This window comes from Wyeomyia smithii, chromosome 3 (assembly GCF_029784165.1).
Source record: "Wyeomyia smithii strain HCP4-BCI-WySm-NY-G18 chromosome 3, ASM2978416v1, whole genome shotgun sequence".
Taxonomy (NCBI): Eukaryota; Metazoa; Arthropoda; class Insecta; order Diptera; family Culicidae; genus Wyeomyia; species Wyeomyia smithii.
This window is the reverse complement of record NC_073696.1, coordinates 223,821,481-223,845,439: the sequence shown is the minus strand read 5'-3', so window position 1 is coordinate 223,845,439 and position 23,959 is coordinate 223,821,481. Positions and strand designations below refer to the sequence as shown.

The window sequence follows — 23,959 nt, the reverse complement described above, 5'->3', positions numbered from 1 at the left end:
GTGGCATACTTACAAGTTTATGGAACTTTCGAGAGAAATGGCGGAGGAAGCCACGTTGCCAATTCAATGTGACCATCGACTTGCCTGGGCTGCAATTTCGGGGGAAGCCAAACGGAGAATGTTTCAATTAATATTAATGAGAAGTGGATTCTCTGCTAGAAATTACCTATCATTAACAGGGGGTAGAATCCTGGAAAGATAATGCAGGGTGGCAGGTTGGCAGTAAAAAAAAACATTACATTAATGACATTGCTTTTTACGGCGCAATTTGCCTGTATGCTGAGTGCGTTGCTAATTGGTTTTAAGTCTAATGGGATGTGTGCTGGTTGAGTCGAGATAAATCTGCCCTTCGCACTCGATTTTTTTCAACGTTGCAGACAGAATGATGATAATCGGTTTTTACAGCAAAAAAAAAAAAAATAATAAAACAACTAACTTAGAATCCAGGGAAAATCGAAATGAATTATACTTTTCTGTGTTTGAAACTCGTTTAGTTGTAAATTGCGTTCAGTGTCTCCGATTCGAAGTTGTTGTTAACTACGTTCACATTCACAGAGATAATTCTCTGACAGCAAGAAGATTGGATGAATAATTCAGAAGCTCACGTTCACGGAGATAATTTTTGAATTATTCATTCAATCTTTCTGCTGTCAAAGAGCGAAGTGTGTAATATTGATTGACATTTCTATGATGTTACGGAAAGTTCCATACTAGAAACAAACAGTCAAATGAGAAGAGAGTGAACAAATTAGTTCTTCGTTTTTTACGGCTTAAAGTACAAAATGAATATATTTTGATTTGGTAATCTTTTTGGAAGAAAATTCTCTACTGCGCAACAATGAATCGTGCGATGCAGTTTGAAGAAACCGCAGGTTAATTCATAAAAAAAATGAGAGGCCGCAGGTGCACCAGCGATAATTGCTGTTGGGCTCGCAAACCTGTCAGTTGTATATGATAAAAAGAATTAACGATAAAAAAATGAATAAAAAAGCGTTAACACCTGAGGCATTAACGAGTTTGTAGTAAAAAATCTATTTAAGGTCTATTTCTTTACCTTTTCGCAATAAAAAAGCAATGAAGTATGTTCAACATTTATTAATCGTGGAGTCAGTTTATGGGCTTTTATAACCACCCATGATATGCCATTTGATTTGATGGAATAGATATGTGCTCAAGTAAAGTGGGTAATTGTACGCTTGTAGTGCTAAACATGTTTTACTTAAATTTTATTACAGTCATTTTATCATCACGGGTACAGATTTCAAACAGTACTAACCCAAACAAAGAAACCACGCAGGTATGGATGGTGTATTAAAATATGTGTGGTGGGAAAAAATATTTTCTTCTTTTCTTTTTTCACTTTCGAATTTGAAAGGAATCTTTTATTCTGTCCTTGAATTGTTCTTTTTACGAAGGCTCTATTGAACGCCGATCTGGTTAATTTGGTATTGAAAGTGTGATTATTGGTAACTTTGGCACGAGCCGAACCTCCGTATAACCTGAGTGTTTGGGTTCTGAATTGCTAATAGAGGCTGTAGAAACTGACACCGGATGTGCCGTGTGATGGAAACCTTTTATAGGTACACTATCGGTAATGCATTGTACTGGCAAAGGGAAGCAAACGGTGAACAATAAATTATTTTCAGCTTGCGCTTGTTTTCCTTTGCCGCCTGAGAAATTGTGCTTTGGAATTTGTGTTGGATGTTTTTCCTTTTAATATTTAAAAATATTTTAAATATTTCTAAATCATACCAAACATCTGGTATTCATTTTTGAGCTATCAAGCTCAAGTATTTATTTAGTATCCAAAGTATACAGTTTTTTTTTCAGTTTTGCTAAAACACACCGAAAATCCTCATTTCTGTTTTGCTTTCCATCGAAGCAGTATTTTCCTTAAGTACATAGAGCTTCGATACGGAACACTTGACGTACGATGCTTTGTGAAGAAACACTTGGCAGAAAACAGATAAGTGCAACTCTTCTTGCTCTCTATTGATGAGACGCTAAAGTCATACGTTCTGTTGATGGCGTTGTATATTTTCTCTAGCAAGTATACGCTGTTGGGCCAAGTAGACACGGTTTCAGACAAAACCACTTGTGCTCAGTCCGTGGGGCCAAACAGTGCCAACAGCACTCAGAGCAGTAAGGTCTCAAGGATCAAGGAGAAGTAAATTTTTCATCTTCAAGTATTTTCCTCTCTTCGTAACTCCTAACATTGGCCATATTCATGCTTTATTTTTACTATTCGCAAAAGATATCAAGAAAAAGAAATCAAACGTTTTGATGGTAGAATGTGCTGAAATCGGGTCCAATTTCCGCTGCTCTAACACTTATTTCCGCTACGACTTCTCATCACCGCTCGTGTAATAACATTCATAATCATTATCTGCATCATCATCATCATCATCAACAACAACATCATCATTATCATCCATTCTATATTGTTTCGTTATACCTGCTTAAAAACGAACAGAAAACACGAAAAACAAAATTGCTTTTCAGTGAACTTTTCCATATCACAGGCCTGACGCAGGGCAAAAGAACTCAACCCGAAGACGGAAGTTAATTTAACAGTAGTGTGCCTTTTTACTTTCGTCTATTTTTCAACTCATATATTCGCTGATTATGAAGGGACCCCATGCGGAGCCGTTTGATCCGTGCCCCGACGGAAGCGTCCGATGATATGATGGTCGGTTCGGTTGGATCCACCGAGAAAGCACCCGGAAGTCTTATCAAGAAATGTGCTTTGAAAAGTTATCGCTGTAGTTGTTTGTTCTTCCCTTCGCCTTTAAGCGCTTGTCTTATCTGAAAAGTGGAATGACTCATGCGAAAATGTCACAGTCGAGCGATTTGCTGCTGATGCCACCGCTGGCAAGCATAAGGGCAGAAAATGACATTTTCTAAATGCTGCACCGAAAGTGGTGTTGCAATTGAAGTAAGTATGTATGATTTGATGATTTTTTTGTCATGGGTTCCAATAGTGAAAAGAACAGACGTTTGCATGCACATAATGACATTTCCGCTGTTTTGTACAATTCTTGAAATGGTTATCTGAATTATGCCCATACTCACTCATATTTGTTTATCAGTACGGATTATGCCTTTGTGATTTATTTATCTTATCAAAGGTTTCGAGTTAGATCCTCAAGAAAGTACGGTATCAATTTACACTTTTCTAATATTAGTTATGATATCCTTTTCGGGTAATACCGAAATTCACACCAACCTCCAGTTTCATTATCACCTAGCTTAGTAACCCTCTACGTTACGACTCTTTGGTCTGATTTTGGGAACTCTATCAACTGTTAATTAGGTGCCAATTCACACACCACCTGAGATTTTATGTTACAACATTGTTCAATTTACACATTTCTTTACTTTAATTTTTGCGGCCTTTAAAATTTTACAATCGAAACAGTTAGATGTTGAAACACGAATTACGCGTATACCCAAAATTGCAAACAATGATGTGGAAATTATCAAATGCTAATCGAGATGTGTGTTGCTCGTAAAATAAAAAATGTAAATGTAAGAGGACATTGCAATTTAGAATTGATAGTTTGAAACGATGATACAAAAAAGAAAATAAATTTGAACCACTTGCTAAGATTGCAATTAAGTTTTTTTAGAAAACATTTGCCTTGGTGGTAAACGGTGCACCGGCATGACGTAGATTTTTATCGGCAGTGGCGGCATGTGTCAACGTGCTACTAATTACCACTTCTGAACCATTGCACAGTGAGTGCTTTTGTACTCTTGGACTCAAACTTTTTTAGTTCAACTGGTCATAAGTTAAACAAGTGGAAATTGTAAACAAATATCTATGAGCCAACAACAAAAAAAAAAAAAAAAAAAAACAGAAAATGTTGATTCCCGAGAATAAATGTTTAGTTGAGAATATCTTCTTCTAAAACGATGCAATTTATTTCCTCATAATATGGAACGATTTCAACTCAATTATTATCTCACTTGATCATTAAGAATATGTTGTTCCCATTCAATTCTACAAAAATCTACAAAAAAAATATTCATTATCTTAGTTGTTTTACAATTTTTCTATTGTTTATTATTCTAAATAAACATTAAATTTTGAGTTACAAAAATGAGTTGATTTTCTTTTGAAGAAACTTGAAGTAAAAAAAAACTTTGTTGTAAAAAGTCTCGGGTGAAGGAATGAAAAATATTTTTTAATGAAAGGTTAAAGGTAAATTAAAGCATGCTTCTAATTCGTTCGTTCAGTAACACAACGGTTCGTTTGTTTTTGATGCGTTAAAAGTTCGTTTTTCCGCGGTGAATAATTACTGCTTTTGGTTTAAAAGTTTTTGAACGTATAGTTCAGCTCAGCAGCTATCCGATTTTAGTGGAATATAAACATTTTCTAACAGCAAGTTTGGAAATTGTTCAAGAAAAGGGGTTGTTTCGATCTTTTCGAAAAACCTTTACCTTCGAGACATCAAATTAGTATAGGTTCATGAAAGCAAACATAAATTGACCTATTGGGACAGGGGAATCTCTGTTAATTTTTTTTTGGATATTGATACAGAGAATATTACAGGGGATGGTTGGTGTCTATTCATGCTGTCTGTGCTAGGAATGCTCGCATGTGAATGGTTCATTGTTCGCGTAAATTTGTCCTCGACACTTTTTATCGATTTTTACCGTTTTGCAGTAAAAAAATAATGATAAATAGCGCATTACAAAATTGTTTAACATTTTATCTATCCACCAACATATCGGTTATTGTTATTCACCATGTGGTTATGCTGTTATTATCGTTTGAAATCTGACGCAACATTTGCCAGTTTCATTACCAATTTTACAGAATGCATACCTGTATAGAGAACAAAGAAGTAGTTCCACGTCAAAAATTAAAAAACAAACAATGAAACATAATATTATTCCAAAACTTCTGATGAAATGTCTTGCAGGGAGAAATGTGAGAAAAATTTAATTTTAAACATTTTTTATTTTTTTAAACCCCCTCCCCGCAAAAAGGGGAGGATCATGTAAACACATATTTTTATTGTATCTTTGAGTATCGCTTACACTCTTGATATTACATTAAACAGATTTCAAATAAGCTAATCTAACGTCGAGATAAACCTATTTTAGTATTGTAGGGGAATTGGGGCAAAATTGACATGTTCCGGATATTTTACGTGGATCAGACACCTACCAATCGATTCCTTAGACTTTTTTTTACTCAATATAAGATATAATTTGACTACCACACTTAGATATTATCGCATTACCATTAATGTTCAAACATACTCGATATTATATTGCTTTGTGAACCATACTGAAACCATGCCAAAACCGTTTTCGTAGAATCACCGTTTTGAGCTCAGTTTTTGTACGATTCAAAATCTATTTTTTCAAAGATGAGTAAGAAGATGCTTATATGTGGACAAACTCTTAGAATTTTGGTATTTGGTTTTAAAACAAAATAGCATCGAAAAAACATCAAAAATTTGCGATTTCTCAAAAATGCAAAATGGCGCCAATGTTGCCCCTTAAGTTGAAATATGGTCAAACTCGGGGAAATTTTTGATGCAAAACCAATACACAAAAATATTATAAGAAACCAAGGCAGAAAAAAGTTAATTTTTGTTGCACTGTGTAGTATTTAGTTTCAAATTTTCGAAAACCCTTTATGCAAAAATCAATAAATATCATTGAAGATCTTTCAAAGACTACTGAATGTGAATATTTTCTTCTAGTTCATACAGTTTGCTAATTTCAGTTCCGTTCTTCGGGCTCAAGAAAAATCCCCGTACTCTCTGATAAGCAATGTCTTTCTAGTTAACAAATATTCATATAATTTCGGGATAGTCCGGACTATTCATTTAATTACTTCTTCGATTAGATTATGCTGATTTGCTAGAGAAATTGTGTGCTAAGGGGAGAAAGCTTGCGTATAATGAAAAATGTCGTGTAGCGAAATTAAATTGACTGTTGTCTTCCTAGATCTATCGCAAGTTAAAATGACTGCTGTCATAAAATATAGTTTCATGAAAATTTTTAGCTTGCACAGTTCAATTTTGCTCGGTTGCGTTTGGTCCCGACAGTAAATCATATGTAATCAGAAAGTTTAGACGCCTTTTTGAAATAAACATGTTCTCGTTTTCGGGAATCGCTATCAGCAGCTACCATCGCTCCTGGGAAAACCAACAACAGCAAGCACCAATTCAGCGCATTGGAGGGAAGCCTTTCACTTTGTTCAATTTATTCTTTTTTTTTTCATACTGCTTAGTGGAGTACTGCGTGTGTCCCTTTTTAAGTCACGTCTTATTTTTCTTATCTCTTTTTCTCTCGCTGCTGCTGGTTATATAGTATCCTGTTATGCAGTTTTTATCGTGCTCCTGCCGAGATTGTAACCAAGCCTTTTATGAAATTACATTATGGCTTGAATAATGATTATTCACTTTCAACAGCCTTGGTACTTGGCATGCTAACAAATGTGATTTTGGCATATTTTACGCTTTGAAGTTTGTTTCATTCCATTGATATTCATCTCAGTAAAAGTGAACTAGAGAAAAGTAACGAGTTACTGTACTTACATGGATTAGCACCATAACAGGTGCAAGTACCCTTTCATCTATTTTCGTACAGTGCATTTATCACTATCAGCTTTTTGGTCCATTTATCCGCTTAAGTGATCATTTTTCAGCACTTTTTTTTTACTTCCATGCAAGTTTGTACTGATATTTTGTTTCACGGACTAGAGAAAAACTCATTTCACAGAATGATTTATCCCAACCTTCACGGATTGTGAAACGTGCAGCAAGATTGATGGATACTAAGGAAAAGTTTATTTTTTGTTCTTCTTTTTTTCCTTTCTCAGTACTCCTAACGAAGCCCCCAGAGAACGCTCCATCACAATACTTCTCAAATGTATTCGTATAGTTGTATGGAAGTAGTTGCCAGAGGAGCAACTCTTCCATTTTTTAAGTAAAGCAAGGTGGGAAAAGAGGGAACAAGGTGTATGACTTCCTCCCGAAATGGACATTGATTGATCGAGAGCTGATTGACAACGGTGATGACGTTGATTGATGAACGTTGCGTCGCCATATCGCGATTCTCAAAGTGCAAGTTCGATTCGTTAAGTGTCGTTAAGAATGGTGTACAAATTTTTTTTCAAAAGAAGCTCGAAATGAGATTCAGATTGGTCGATATGAAAGTTCCGCTTTGAAAATTCAATTCCATTCAAAGCTTTAAAACAGGAATTAACTCGTCTTAAATAAGTCAGAGGGATTATTTTTTCTTTGTATGTAGCTTTACCGATTAGTTTTATCGATTTGATCCTGCAGGGTTTAGGTCTTTTCAAGCCGAAAAACGCAGCTGGCAGATTTTCGGACATGTGCAAGTGTATCACGGATCACGAATTCGGATCTCACTTGCTGCTGCACCAAAGATATTCCATCTTCCAGATTTGGCACGGACCCATCGTGTGTCGCGACGTAATCGGATTCCGTTTTCTTGTCTGTCTCTGCCCGGCTGCCGTGTCCCAAGTTTAAAAGCAAGAGGAAACTCGATATAATTTAATTTCATGACTTATTCGATTCGAAGGCTTGCTACACGGGGAAAGAACCGGTGTGGTTCGAACATCTCCTATTTCGTTGGGCTTTGACGCTGGTTTCGAATTTCCAGCCAAGTAAAACTTGGCAACCGAGGCTCCGAACGCGTTTTTGAATCCCATGGTTTTGTGTGTTTTTTATATATATCCATTCTGGCTTTGATATATGAAAAGAAGTACAATGCCTTCGTGATATTGCAGATATTACTAGTTGGAGCGATGCGGGGACGGAAAGATAATGAAGCATGATTCGAGCAAATTGTTCCTGTTCACTGGGTGTGTGCTAAATGGACCGTAAAGTCTATGTTCACGAATGATGCACGGGGGACCAGCGTGTGCTGGTGCTTCGTAAGTGCAAATATCTTCTAGGGCTTGCCCCAGGGCTTCTTAGAGCATCAAATTGTAAAAACATCAGCCTAGTATGAAATCGGGGAGTTGATGTGATTTTTATTTACATCGGTGAATTGATATCTGATTATGACAAATTTAAATTTAAATAAAAAACAGAAGTGGAATCTTATATATGGGCTTCATCCTTCGTTGATGTTGTCATTCTGTGAAGCGTCTGAATTTATTGTTAAAAATTGCTCGTAACTGCGATTACGAACAAAATGCAAACCTACAATCATTTTGTATACCCGTGAAGTAAGACTTCGACGATATTATTTTTTAAAATATAAAAAAACGAAAATTCTTCTACTCTTTGTAAACTGAAATGGTAAAATATTTAAATTCGATTGAACATGGAATTAACTCTCGAGAAAATTATAATTTAATGGTTTATATCCTTAATTTCAGTTTTTAAACTGAACAAGAAAAGAGTTTGTCAGAAAAATCTGCTTACTAACTTTACTTATATGGCGACAAGTCGTCGAGATCCTTTGCCGAACCCAGAATACATCTCCATAAAACTGAGGGTCTTAGACTGCTTTTCAGTCGCCTCTTACATCTTTGTTGACAGTACATATTCAATGCCGTGTTTCATCGGCGTGTTTGTATACTTTCTACATGCGCCTGCTCGTGATTCATACGCCTGCACCACTCCATATTTTCTAGTTTGCGACCGAGTAATGATCGCCGGACTCTACGCCTTCTTCCATGTCCACGAATTATGTCCGTAGAGCGCTGCCGGGAGGATCAGCATCCTGCAAAGACCAAATTTCGTGCGGATCTGTAGGCTGCGGGACCTAATCTGGATACGCAATTCATAATAAGGTCTGTTCGCTGTCGCATTCCGTTTCTTTACCTCGTTATTACACCTTACGAGTGTAGCAAGATAAGGCGACATTCATAAATTACGTAACGCAAAAACCCGCTCAAAGGTCTCTTTCATACTTCTACGATTAACATCGATGATATTGATGTCGTCCGCGAAGCCAGGCATGTGAGACTTCGTGATGCTGATACCCGCTCATCTGCTCTTCGTGTAGTACCTTCCAAGGCCATGTTGAACAGCAAGTTCTAGAGTCACAAACTGGAAACTTGTCGAGAATCTGTCTCGAAGTGTACATCTGGTTTGTTGTAGATCGTCCCGCTAGAAAATCACACTGGTATTCACCAACACAGGCTTCTACATGTCTATGGAACATGACGCGTGAGATAACTTTATATGCGGCATTGAGGAGGGCTATGAAAAGGCTACAGTCGAGTCTATGTCCCTTCCTATAGATTAGGCATATGAGTCCATCCAACCAAACCGTAGATAGTTTCTCCTCAGACTATACCATCAGGATAATCTAATGAATTGCATAGTGTATACGCTGAATACAGCTGCTCGCTTCCGACTTTGAAAAGTTCGACCGGAAAGCCTATAATCTACGTTTGAAGAAACAGAAAAGTTTATACAAACTAAAATTATTTCACGTAAAACCAATAAGATTAAATTTTTCAAAATAAATGTTCGTTATCCGTTATCGTTAAATTTTTATTATTAGTTTAAAAATGACTAAAACTGAAGTTTTTCAAATCATTTCTTTTTTTTTCGTTTTTCAGGTACACGACTTGAGGCAAGAATCATAGCTTTGAAGATGCATTTATGTAAGTTCGGCATTAGTAAAACGAAAGAAACATAATATCTTACCCTTTATTGGGACAATTTAAATATTTTTATTGAACGTGATAAACAAAATTGTAAATGGTAGTAAAAATTTTTTTGCTTTATAAACTTACATCGTATTTACCGAATTAAAACATTAACGAAAGCATGACTAAAAACTATATGGAGTCATACTTCGATAACTACATATTTATGAATACTTATACTTCAATCCCTAAAAATATGGCTGCAATATAGATGGTAAAATATGTAAGTACACCTAAAACACATATTTTGTTTATTTTATTAATACGATTAGGATTATTGAAGAACAATAAAACCGTTTAACCTCAACATATTCATTTTTGAGAATTACGCTTGAAGATATCGATATGCAAAAACGTTACAAAATGATCGTCGCGGCTTTTTTTGTAAGATTTGGACCACTGCGACCATTGTGTTGATCTTTTGTGGCATGCCTCTTCTTTAGTCTAGGTACTTGTGGCAGACATATCACTATTGATAGAAGTGATCGTCATATCGCACCCTTTCTCCCAATTTGGCACTGAATTTCGTATGAAATGTATTACCTCATTAGAATTTGCGAACCAGACCTCGAAAGGCTCCATAGTTCTTTTTCCAAAGGCTCTTATTCTGCGCTGTATTAATGCACTGCATTGGCAGAGCAAATGTTCTGCGGTTTCACAATCGAACCCACAGAGGCGACAAATCTCGTCATCTGACTGACCAATTTGTTTTAGGTGATGCTTACTCGGACAATGTCCGGTGAACAGACCTGTTATTGTGCTTAATTCCTTTTAAACTAAAAAACTTTAAACTAAGCAGTTGCTGGCTTTTTTTTCACGTTTGGTGTTATAAAGCGTTTCGACTGGCGTAGCCCTTCAGAGCATATCCAGTTCTCTTGTATTGTCCGATGTTCCCAGGTTTTCAATTCTGCTTTAAGGCGCTTGATGACACCCCACAGAACGGTTCTGGGCCAATAAAATCGGTACATGACCCCTGTCTAGCTAACGTATCGGCTTTTTCATTGCCTTCCACTCCGCAGTGACCAGGAACCCAGAATATCTTGACTTGGTTCCTTTCTGCCAGTCGTTTTAGCGGAAGGATGCACTCCCATACTAGCTTAGAGGTACATGTGAAGGCTTTCAATGCGTTCAGCGCTGCTTGGCTCTCGGAGAAAATGCATATATTGGCATGCTTATACTTCCCAGCCAAACAGATTTGTGCACATTCGAAAATTGCAAATATTTCAGCCTGAAACACTGTAGGCCAACGACCCATTGGTATCGTCGCGGTTAGAAAAAGTTGTATCAAATGATGGCTCAAATGATATACCTAAACTTATATTTTTTCTGTTACTGATCGAAGTAGATCGGAATCAAATGCAAGTGCTGCTCATAACAGTAGTTTATAACGGTAACAGGTTGATTTTAGTTTGCTAATGCCAGAGTTGCCAATAAAATTTTCGATTTAACTGGAAAAAGGCTGAAGAAAAAACTGGAAAAAACTGGATTCCAAATAAATTAAAAAAAAAGCAAAAAAAGTTTGTGAGAGCGCTTTTCTATTATGGGGAATTAATCCAGTTTCAATTTTGAATACAGCAACTAAAAAGATCACTCTTCACAAAAAATCACTCATTTTAATCAGAGCTGTTTTGTTTCGGGCTAAAATTTTGTTAAAATTATGGGCTAAAAAATTTCCTCTAACAACAGCAAAATTTAAAATTACGCAATCAATCTATTTCAAAATTAAGAAAATAGTGCTTTTCCATTTACTTTTATCTTTAACAAAAGTATTAACGCAACATTCCCTTCCGTTACATCAGTGAAGTTTAAATTTCAATTGATTCTGACTTCGCTATCTTTTGGTATCTAATTCTTCTAACAATTTTTTAACTGCTACGCAACAGGAAATAAATAGAAGATTTTTTTTGGTCTGGGAAAATCTTTTTGTTTGGTTTTATCTTAACTATGTCATACAGTCTTTTATTTGACCGTGTTTCGTGCGAGAAGATGGAATACTGAAAATGCTGTTAAGAATTGTCATAACAATTTATCAAGCTACGAAATTTACGTTTTAAAAATATTTCCAAAAAACCAATCGGAGTGAATAAAAAACTGGATAAAACTGGCGAATATCAGAAAAAAACTGGAAGATTTTGGAAATAAACTGTTTGACAGGATCGCTTGAAAAAAACTGGAGGAATCCAGTTTAAACTGAAACATTGACAACCTTGGCTAATAGTATTCCATGTTATATTAATGTTCAATCGAGATCATGCGGAATAGTCTTTGCTGATATGTGATAGTAAAGTAATAAAAAAATATATGAGTAACGTATGTATGTAATGTAACGTATGTATTAGGGTGGGGAATCGTTATATGGAAAAAACGAAACTTGATATCAGAAAGCCAGAACCAAGTTTTTTTTTGTACTATTCGGGGCCCCAAACAATCCTAAATTTATTGGAAGACGATTGGTTTTGTCTTCGCTTGGCGCATTGCATTCCAAATTTATATGGAGATTTGTATGGAAAAACAAACTTTTTTGCATTTTCCATTCTAAAGAGCTCAAAATGGCCCAAACCATAGGTTTCATGACTTCAGATGGTAAGTTTTTTGATGCCTAACAACTTGGCCGAAGACACTAAAGAGCTAGGGTGTCTCAAACAATACTAGAGCTGTTCAAAGTTGATTATGTCGAAATTTATGTTGCAAATCATTTTTTCTGCCAACACTGCCAGTATACGGGCGTCAGTAAGATTTCCATCTGAAGTAACCTCTGAAACACGTTGTAGACTCTACCTACGCCTAGAATATTGACCTAAATTTGTTTGCTTGATCCAGTTGAGTGTATAAACTTGTTACGACAGGTTACTTCTGATGGGAATCCTACTGACACCGGTGCATTGGTAAAGTTGGCAGAAAACAAGATTTGTTGCATTTAAATCGACATACTCAACTTTGAACAGCTATAGCTCTTTTTAGGGACATCCTAGCTCTTCAGTGTCTTCTGCAAAGTTGTTCGGCATCTAAAATACTATACTTTAACATAATGTATTAGAGCATTATTGAGCTTTCTAGAAAGGTAAATGCTAAAAAGTGGGTTTTCTCATATAAATTTTCATACAAATTTGAAGTGCAATGCGCCAAGCGGAGACAAAACCAATCGACTCCCGGTAAGTTTAGGGTTGTGTGGGGCCCCAAAAGGAACCAAAAAAACTTGGTTCTGGAAAATCGATTATTTTTCCCCACCCTAGTATGTATGTAATGTATGACACAAAAATGTATGCCGCCCGACACGCGTAAAACAAGTTGCCGTGAAGCGACAAATGCCTTTCCCTTTCAATAATGATCCTAGAATTACCTGAACTCTAATGCCATGCATAAAGCAATTAATGACACTATTGAATTAGGATAAATAAAGGAACATTGATGAATCGTTGCAACTACCTGTTCATCCAATCCTATAATCTGACTGTGTCATTATTTTACGGTTTATTGATGCTAAGCGGATTTGAAGGCATTTTCGCTTCTATAGTTTTTGAATTCAAAGCGGATAGCCAGTTCGAGATCCTTTTGGAATAGTGAGGGTAATTAGTTGGCAATTGACAAATTTTATGCATAGTTAATTACTGCCTATGTTGATGAAGAAATAAAAATTACTGCCTATTATCGAAAGCAAATTCCAAACCATGATTCGAGTTAACTGTTTGAGAGAATTATTCTCAAAAGGATGCGAAAGTTACAGCAGATGAGTAGTTTGAATTTCGCCATGGGCTCAGATGCTCAGATTTACTAACATGACACAAGCTAACAAATCCGAGGAGTATTCCACTAGAGCTGCTCTTTCAGACATAGAACAAATTTAAACAGTGTTCAACATAAAGTTTTAATTGCAAAATTGCAAACTTGAAAGTTGAAAAACATCTCACTGATCGAACTCGGCAGATTTTCTACCAGAACTCAAAATTTGATAGATTTCCTGTCAAAGCAGGTGTACCTCAAGGTTCAGTCTTGGGTCAAGTTCTCGTTTACTTCAGATCTTTCTGATTAACCTTCAGGATGCACAAAGTTATTGCTCTGTGATGGCACAAGCATTGCCGTTAAAAAATCATAAAAAATTGAGACCTCTTCCTTGGTTTAGTACACTTGAATTACATAAACTCGTTGGTGTCGAAACATAAGAATATCAAATAAATTGCAATCCTTGCTCCCATAAGCTCTCTTTTTTTAAGTAAGTCAGCAATTGAGTTGTAAGATCGATACCCTTTTCTTGACAAGTAGGTTTTATTCCTTATGAATGATAAGTCCTAATTGCGATAAAAATTTAAAAAATTACAAATTTCTTAAAGTGTTGGCAAGTTCTCAGTTGTGATTGACTGCACAAGATAATTAATTATAATATACTTTCAAACTGCAAACAAACCCCTCTTTAAAAAAATCAAAAGCACCTCTTAACCACTTACAAAGTTAAGATTATTAATAGAAAAATCAATTTGTATCAATAATTTTCATGCCTCTTTAATTAACGAGCTGGCTGCCTTCCATGTCCGTACTGTATTGAAATGTTCTGGGCCGTTAAAACCTATCACAAAAATGAGTGATATTCTTCCTCTCGGAGAAGGGTTCGCGTCATCTTCATTAACTATCGTAGGAAAGCAAGCACAAATGCGTTGGCAAAAACCACTCAAATAATGCGCTCCAAGGTTCAAGCCCTCACTTGACTCAGCGAAAAGAACTTGGCAACCGTGGGTTGAGGTTAATCTCAGGCGGACTCAGCTTTACTAAAAGAGGAAAGTGGGGTACGATCATTAACGTGTTCGGTTTGACAGGCCGTGATTAAACGAATTGCTACTTGATCTTCCCTTAACGCACCCGGCGATGTGCGATCACTACGGCAACAGCGCGTACGCCGCTTGCTTTCGCGTCGTCCCGTCTCTCATTTTTGACTTTCGAATGTGCGACAAGCAACGCCTCTGCAGCAACTAGAAAATGTGAAAACACACAAAAACACGGTGATTGTAAATTATTATCGGTGATTCCGTTTTTGGCTTCCCACCGCAGAATATTCGAGGGTGGCTCGAAATGATCGACCGCACGGTCAGCCACTGTGGAAATTGATACATGTTCTGTTCTTCATATTGAATGTTATTGAATTTTCAGCTTTACCTCCGAAAGAATCATTCTAAGTGTTGCCTTTGCTGACCTGAAAAATCTCAAGACGACAACTTTGATATCCGCTTTCCTATAAACCACACAAACGTAATAAGTTTGGTAATTGTTTGTATGTCAGAACAAAAAAAAATATCGATACAAGTAAATGTATTCGAAGGACTTAAATTATTTTCAAAAAAAAACATACCTAAGTTTAATGCTTTGGGATAATTTGTGCATAGTTTCCATCACCAAACCAAAACCAGAGTGCATCAGATCGGTACCACCCTATCAAACGGCTAGCCTTTCCCTCCTGCTGTGCGCATTCCGCGAGCAAATCTGACGGACATAATATAAATACATACTATCAATGTAGCAAGATATACAATCCAGCCGTGCGATTTCGATGGGATATTCGAGTCAACGGCGATAACAACAACTCCCAATAATCAACAATAATGGCAACACCACACCACCACCCCCCGGGCTTGCACAGCGTGTTCGATACTGTTGTTGATGGGGTGGTGTATACATTATTATAATGGTTTGAAAGCTTTCCGGCTATTCTTGCAAATTTTGATAGTTTGTTATACGCATCGGAACATGAATGAGAAAATATGGCAACGTTGTCGCATTAGCTGCTCGAACCGAACGCGGGGGTATCGCCTTTGTACTGGCTCACTGCCAACGACCATTTATAACAATTTGAATTTGTTAACCTCAATGTTGCAAGTCGTTCGAGTGATGGTTTTGAACCGACGGATGTTATGGTAGTTGAAATCAACGGGGCATAAAACAGAGAAACGAATACGATCGGAATCTTGGATAGGAGAAAATGGTTGGCAAAATTGGCAACAGGGCATGTCGTCATGGCCTGCTGCTGCCGCCGACAGGCTGCCACACAGTGGGTTGCTTTCTGAAGGTAATGAACCAGAAGTAGAGATTGGTGAGATGGACGGGCGGACGAATCGGCCGTTCGACAGACCGGACGGATGTGGAGTTAAAACGAACATTTGTGTTATTTCCTTCTTTGCTTTTCCATGTTTGATGCTTTTTCGCACGTAATTTATTTTTAGGAGCGCTTTATTCTTGGAAATTTCGACTTGCCAAACAGATGTAGACTGTTACTTGGCAAATGTTTCATGTTTACTATTCGTAAAATGTCGTATTTTACTGCTGATTGCTTAAAATGTTATAGTCGCAAAACTGTGATCCATAGCAATTTAAAATGTAATAATAGATGACTTACTTGTAAAAGATCCTTCGAATAGTGTGCTGCATCCGATTGGAACGGGGCCATCGTTAATCTTAATGTGTAGCGATTTAGAAGCTTCACTATACCACTATACAGTGTTGTAGCATGACATTAACATTCGGATTCCACCGGGCTCAAGGTATTAAATTTTCATGACCCCTGGCGAGACAAGTTTAGTGGTGAGTGAGGGTCGGGCTTTCCTCGACAGCAGCAGCAGCGAGATCCCGCAGCTCTTGAGTTTTATTACCGATTCTCTTTCGTCCAACGCTTCACAATACCCTAGCAGGAAGCCATAAATGGCACATAGAAGCATGTACGTGACTGTTCGAGAAAATTCCATTTCAACCTTAATGGTACATTGTTGCCGTATTCACCTTACCCACACGCTGTCGGCGATCAGACCGCAGAACTTTGGCAACAGTGTAAACATGAAAAAGAAACATAGAAAATAATAAAAACCTTTCGAAATAACGCTTACCACATGGGGCCCGGCTGTGCTTCAAAAGGGGATTATTTGGAATAAATTTGACGCATGACTTGTTTTTAATCACTTCTCGGAGTGAAAGTTTTTTTTTGAAAACCATTTACGGTCGAACTTACTTTGTTAAATGTTTAAATTTTTATAGTATCGTTTTTCACAGCAAAGAATAGAGCAGAAAACAAAGGGCCGTATTATGTGCCTTTTCCCGTTCTTTGATGTATTGTTAATTCGAAATCGTTTGGCTGTTTCCTGGAACCACGAATGTTCTGTTGTACCGTGAAGTGTTGTCGTGAAACATGGCAACAGCGCGCCTCACCAATGGCGCGTTTTAAGTGCTATACGCTCCCAGCCCGTTTCCAATCTCCGGCGGGGGATGGAACTTTTTATTATTATTTCGCCTCGTTATTTATTTATATTCCATCCATCTCGTGAATGCTATTTCTTTGGTCTTTATGAAAAAAAAAAATCCGAATGGAGGCGGAGTACACTTGAAGAGGCTTCTTTTCTTTTATTTTTGTGTTTTTCATTGCGATTCCCGCTCTTTGTGTGCGATATTTTGCTAAATAACGGCATGATGGCTGTCATTTTTCATGATAAAAATTGTTTTTTGTTATCTACATTTTTCTTTATGCACTTTGCCATCCTACTTTTATTTCGAAATGGATTAAAATGTTAGGTGACGGGTCTAGACTGGGGTAAAGACCGGTCCGCGTAGAGAAGGTGAGATCGGCACTGCGAACATTTATATTGAGATTGGTAAAGTAGGAAAAACAAGTTTTACGTGTTTATTAAATGTTTACTTTAAATTCGATGTCAATTAACGTGATATCTTAAACTAAGATTTACAATCTAGCGTTCAATTAGAGGATTCACTTCTTAGTAGCATCGAAATGGGATAATAAAACTAGAAATGAACGCTGTATACTTTGTTGGAAATGGTTTATAAAAAGCTGTTGACGCTCCGTGGAAAGACTCACATTTTAATGAAACCGAGTAATGTGAACGAGTGATTTTAGGTAGATGTGCCTGGAAGGAGTTGTTATTTAAGTGCATAGTGGATGAAAAGCGTACGCTTATAATTGTTTGTTTTGATAGCCAAAACAAAACCTAATATTTCAGTTGGTGTTGTTCAAATGTTGTCGATACTGCAACGAATCGACTCTAGATGTGTGTTTAAGAGCACATTAGCAAAAGTAAAAAGGAAAATGATTACTTATCTTAAAATGATTAATCCTGCTGTATGAAGCTACTTATTGTCTGGAAAAGTCTGCTAGATTACTATGGCCTTTTTTGGTAGTTCTCATTCTTTACTTCGAGAAAGATGTCTGTGGTGTGTAAAAGTAACAGACTTCGAATATTATTTCATTTTAAATAATGAATATTTTTTGTCAAATTCAAAACCAATTTATTACAGTAATATTTTTTTTTGGTGTATAAGCATGGAATGTGTTGCAAATAATATCGAAATTATTTTTTTCTGTGGGCCAGAAGTTTGAAATGTCATGTCGTTAATGGTTTATAAATTTTTGTAGAAATGCTTTTGACTTAGATTATTGTTGTTTCACTTTAAAGTGGATTGATTCGAAGGCGAATGAATTGAGTTAATAGGGAAAAACGAGGTGACTTCAAAAGAAAACACTAATTTTAGTCAAATAAAAGAAAACAAATAAAAATTTTGACAAAAATAAAAAATATAAAAAATAAAACAGGACAGTATTGATTAGGTGTTTGTCAACTTATTCAGGCCAATTTATTATTATTTACATGAATTTACAAAAAATACGTTTTAGTACAATTCAAAATATAAAATAAACATTTGTGCACCAATGTTGCTCTCAAGTCAACATTTATTGTTTGTTGCAAAACCTTTGAAGTACAGTTACGGGTTAATTTTCAGGCTCCCCACCAAACAGCCTTTTTTCACACTGAATTCAACAGCACCCACGATGACTGGTCAGAGAAACGTATAACAGTTCTTTTCGGGAAATAGAAATTGTTCCTCTTGACAAAATAAATCCCTCTTGTAATAAAACTGATCAGAGGATTATTAGCCTTCTCCAGGGAGCTGTTATTGGTAAAACTAACAGGAGGAACGAGGTTCGGTATATTTTTCGTCCTCTTGACAGAATACGTCCCTCTTATAATGAAACTGGTTAGAGGATTAGTCTGTACAAATAAAAAGGAAACCTCGATACAACGTAATTTTGTACCTCGCAAAAGCCTAAGTTTTTCCTACAAAACCCTATGCGAAGTAGGGTGACTCCAAACAAATATTGGCTAAGCAAAAAATGTCTTCATATCACGAAAAATGCATGGTTACATTATTCACTTATTAGGAGAATGAAAAAAATAATTTCAATTGGGAAATATGTTTTGTTTTGCAAACTTAGATGTGTTTTCGTTAGCTGACTATTCTACATTATTGCTTGTTTTCTTCGCATTCAATTTCAATCTCAATAAAGTCATAATATCTTCAGATCTTCAGAGAGTTTTCAAGATGCAGTTTTCTATGTCAAAACATACACAGTACACTGTTCTGTTCTTCCAAAACGTGAATACTGACTAGTTTTTGATACTGCGTTAAATATCGGAATATATGATTAATTATGAGCAATTCAACCAAAAATGTCCTAGTTTTATAATATTCAGGGAATTCATTTTTCGATCAGGGGAGATCAGGGTATATCAGGGAAAACTAAAAAAATATAGAGGCAAGAAATTTTTAACCGAAAAGCAACTCTTTTCTTGAGGACTCTTTGGGGCCGCCAAAGTAGTGGCGTACTAGTTGTAGCATCAATCGATTATGATATATGGAGCTAGTAGGGTTATAACATGTGCATCCACTTGGTCATAGTAGACAGGTTACTACGTTGATCGCGCGGTGTACGTTGAATATTTTGAAACTCAGTTTGGAAAATAGGTTCAATTGATGGGTTAACACTGATGCTCACCTAATTTTTTTCTTGCATCTTGTAGCATTTTTTCTCAGCTTTCCAATGCTGGTCTCAGATCGAAAATCGGTAGTTGCGAACACGGTCAAATTTGCATTTTTCTGATATAATCCAAGATGGCGGCCAAATTCAAGATGGCGGCCTGAATTCTGATGACTTCAAATGAAAGCCCTATCATTCCTCTTTACAAAAAAGTGCTACTTGTTTTACTTTACAAAACGAATTTTAGAGGTATAGCTCAAATAATACATCAAGAATTGCTAAAATTCCAACTTTTTTGAAAACTGTTTCGCCCCTTGGTGACCAAGGGGTCAACAAATTCGATCAAACAAAAATGGCATTATCATTTTTTCTCTATTTCTAATAACTATGTGCATTTATATCAAATGTGAAGGACCTTGTGCACCTAGTGGCCTAGTTTCAGCGAGAATTGCTCAGATGATGTTTACCTTTAAATATAGCCGGCACCGGTAACGACAATGAACACAGCAGAAGCTACGTGCAGCTATGCGGTTTCACTTGCTCTCGTATTCGTAACAAGAATTAAATTGAATTGTTTTGAGGCTATCTTTTGTATCAATTTGCACAAAGATATCTTAATTTAGGCAGTGGTTACGAAGAGGCTACAGACGAGGGCGAATAGTGCATTCCCCATCTATAGTATAACAGTTCAAATATCAATTTTCGGCATTTTACGATAGCATAGATAATTTTACAACTGATTGCTGCAAAAAGTAAGACTTGAGCGAAAAGTTTTGTGATTCAGGCTCACTAGCTCAAAAATTCTTCATGTAAACTTTGAGGCTTAGTTGAAGTCAAAAAAGGTTAATTGTGTTTGTCAATGCAATTTATTGACAACTGAATAATTTTTATCAACATGACAATTTTTTTTTTAATTCTGAATGATTTACAGTGATAAATATATTCAACATGAAATGATTTATTTGCAATTATATATGAAAATTTTAATCGCTATACTACTAGCAACGCACGCTATATAGCAAGTCACGCACACGATATATAGTAAGCCACACACGGTAAAGCATAGCACAGACACGCTAGACATGCACACGCTATATAGCAAACCACGCACGCTATATAGCAGGCCACACACGCTCTGAACATGCACACACGCGCTACAGACATGCATATAAAACATGCATACCCGCTATACAGCTAGTCACACACGCTATATAGCAAGTTACGCGCGCTAACTACACATACTATATAGCAAGCTACACACGCTATAAACATGCACAGACACGCTATAGACATGCACACGTTATATAGCTAGCCACGCACGCTATAGACATGCAGAGACACGATAGACATGCACACGCTATATAGCAAACCGCGCACGCTATATAGCAAGTCACACACGCTATAGACATGCACACACGCGCTACAGACATGCATACACGCCTTAAACATACACACACGCTATACAGCTAGCCATGTACGCTATAGAGCAAGCCACACACGCTATATAGCAAATCACGCGCGTTAGCCACACACTATAGCAAGCTACACACGCTATAAACATGCTCAGACACGCTATAGACATGCACACGCTATATAGCAATTCACACACGCTTTAAACATACACAAACGCTATACAGCTAGCCACGCACGCTATATAGCAAGCCACACGCGCTAGCCACACACGCTATATAGCAAGCCACGCACGTTAGCCACACACCTTAAATAGCTAGCAACACACACTATAGGTATTCACACACGTTATGTGCACACCACCACACCCTATATATACATACGCTGGATAATAGTGGCTTCTCAAACCACCTGGCGGTGCGAGTCTCTTTCAGTATCGGGTTGTATTCACTCAACGATATCTGAATTGGATTACTGCTGGTGGGGTCCAACTCAGATCGAAGGGAAGCCGAACTGAAAGTAGTAGGAACTGCAGCTAACCACTATCACTGCCGCTGCTGATCCACGCTGCCTTCGCCTACTGCCATCGGTGTTGATGTCCGCTGCTGCTGCCTGCTGCTAGTAAACTGATTTGCTTGAGGAGAAACAGTCCCTTATATAGCCCAAAGAGTGAATTCCCGGCAAACTAGGCTAACTAGGTCCATTCTGTCGTTCTTTTTAGGGAAAGGCAGCAAGCGACCAGTCAAAAGTCGACATTTGTGTTTCGACAGTGTTCAACAATTTTCAATAGTACAAAAGTTCGAACAACAGATTACAATTTTCTGCATTTGGACGGGTGCTTAAATGATTTTCCAATCAATTGCTGCAAAGATGACAGGAATCGGTTGGAAACTGACTTAGTTTAAAACGTTTGAAATTGGACAATTTTCGTGACGCTTTCGATGTTTTCGGTTTTAAAATTGGATCCCTGTATTGAAGTTGGGTCCCTGTATATGTCGCCGTAAGACGTATTCTACGTAAAAAAAAACAAAAGATATAACTAAATAATTCATGAAAAAAAACTTCTGAATCTGATTGCCCTACAAAAACTCGCACTGTAAGCTAACCAATAATAACTAGCTAAACTTGGAGAAGTAAAAAATAAAAAATTAAACTTTGGCAAAAATAATTTTTTTTCTCATTTTTTCACATTGTACATATTTTTGGGAGATCAACATTATTAACAGTTGTCGAAAACATTTTACCGATCAAACAAACCATTTGGATGCTAGAAATATTTTTTTTTGTAAAAAAAATAGAGAATGTTTTTTTTTGAGATTTTTTTTTAATTTTTTCTTCAAGTTCTTCAAGTATTTTTGGTTAGCTTACAGTGTGTGGTTTTTGTAGAAAAAATCAAATCCAAGTGAGTTTTCTAAGGTATTTAATTTGTAATTATATTTTTGTGCTTTGTTTTTCTATAAACATATTTTTTCTCATGGTGTATGTTTTTTCTAGAAGGACAAAACTACTGTCCACAACATTGCTGAAGGCGTTATACCAATCAAACCAATCGTTCTGGTTTTAATTTTTTTTCTGAAAAAATTTTACTCTTTCGAGCTGAATTTCTATTTTTAACAACGGCTTTTTCCCGTTAACACGCAAGTTCATTAAGTAGACAGTATGTGAAGTAGAGAGAACGAAAATTAAGCGAACTGGAAATATGATACAGAATTGGAAAAATATACCGCATCCCGACGGAACTTTAACCCGCAATCTCCCTGTCTTCGGCACGGTGTTTTGACCAACTAAACTACGGGGAACGGTGGTACTGTTCCACAATCTATATCGTATCACATTCCGCTGCCGACTTATTCTATTGCTCATCCCTAACTACACACGCTGCTACCCCCCTAACTAAGCACGATGCAGACTGACTTTGGTCTCGATCACACAGGTCTATAAGAGTCATCAGCATCAGCTGACCCTTCTGTGTGTGATGAGACATTCCTTTCAGTCTATAAATAACGCTTGCACAGCAGTGCAATTAATGCCGGAAAAAGGTATTTATATTTTTAATTTTTTTGAGTATTACGATAATATTATGTGTTGTCCAATAAAAAGATTTTGTTCTCCTCTATTTTACAGACAACTTTACTATTTTAGACGTCATTAAGATTCAAACTATCCTTAGAGCTCCAGCAAATTTAGCAACATTGCATATTAAAAAAAACCAAAAACTCTGTAATGTTGTAAAAATTTGGATTCTGATACCTCAATAGCCTATATAGGAAAAAATGTATTTTCGTTTTCAATTTTGGGTCGATGGCCAGCGAGTCCACACTGTGCTATGTCTCAGTTCGTGGTATCCTGGCACAGGCCAGTAAATAAATCAACCCCCAATCAAAGCCAGTAAATAATCAAAGCCAAATCAAAGCCAGTAAATAAATCAACCAGTAAATAAATAAAATGAATATTGAACGTTACTTATTGTTACAGTAGGGGGAAAGGGGTCTGAAATCTAGATTTTTAGCATTACGTCATGTGTGTACGATGCGTTATGCGCTTTGAAATTATTTAAAAGCTTCCTGAATAATTTCAATTTAAATAATTTAATTTAAATACTCATTTTTATGCTTCAGCATAACGTAATTTCGATACAACGTAACAAATGAAAAAAGCGTTACATTACATCGAGGTATGACTGTGTTGCCATTTAATGTTCCATCAGTCAACAAAATAGTGAAGAGAGTGTAAAAATAAGGTTACAGTTCCTTAAACCAAGTTTCGTTCGTAATTTATTTGGAGCAAAGGTACAATTATGTCTTTAAAAAAAGCTTCCGCAATTTTCAACACTCAAGTTTCTCAAGAGACACAGCATATCACAAGATAAACTTTGCTGCTATGTCCTTGGGACATATGTTCTACGAGTTTTTTTTAGATATCTCACCATCGCTTTGCAAGTCCACCACCTCAAAAAGATGGAAAAGGAAAAACTTTTACCAGTAGATAGTTTATCTTAAGCTTCCAAACTTTCGCTCTGGATATTTTTTGTGTTGCTTGTATTAATACATAATATCAACATAGCATGATAATCAGGGGCCTGAATGAATAAT

At 36.6% G+C, this 23,959-nt stretch overlaps 1 protein-coding gene across 6 annotated transcripts in view; it reads left to right on the top strand.

Annotated features, from left to right (window-relative positions):
* Positions 1 to 23,959, top strand: part of LOC129729447 (transcription intermediary factor 1-alpha-like) — a 73,226-nt gene that overhangs the window by 25,248 nt on the left and 24,019 nt on the right. The window contains exon 2 of one of the 6 annotated variants that reach the window (XM_055688018.1): positions 9,569 to 9,613. The exons of the other annotated variants lie outside the window; for them this stretch is intronic. The gene's annotated coding sequence lies outside the window, so the exon portion shown is untranslated. The remainder of the gene's footprint in view (positions 1 to 9,568; positions 9,614 to 23,959) is intronic. 6 annotated transcript variants of the gene reach the window in all.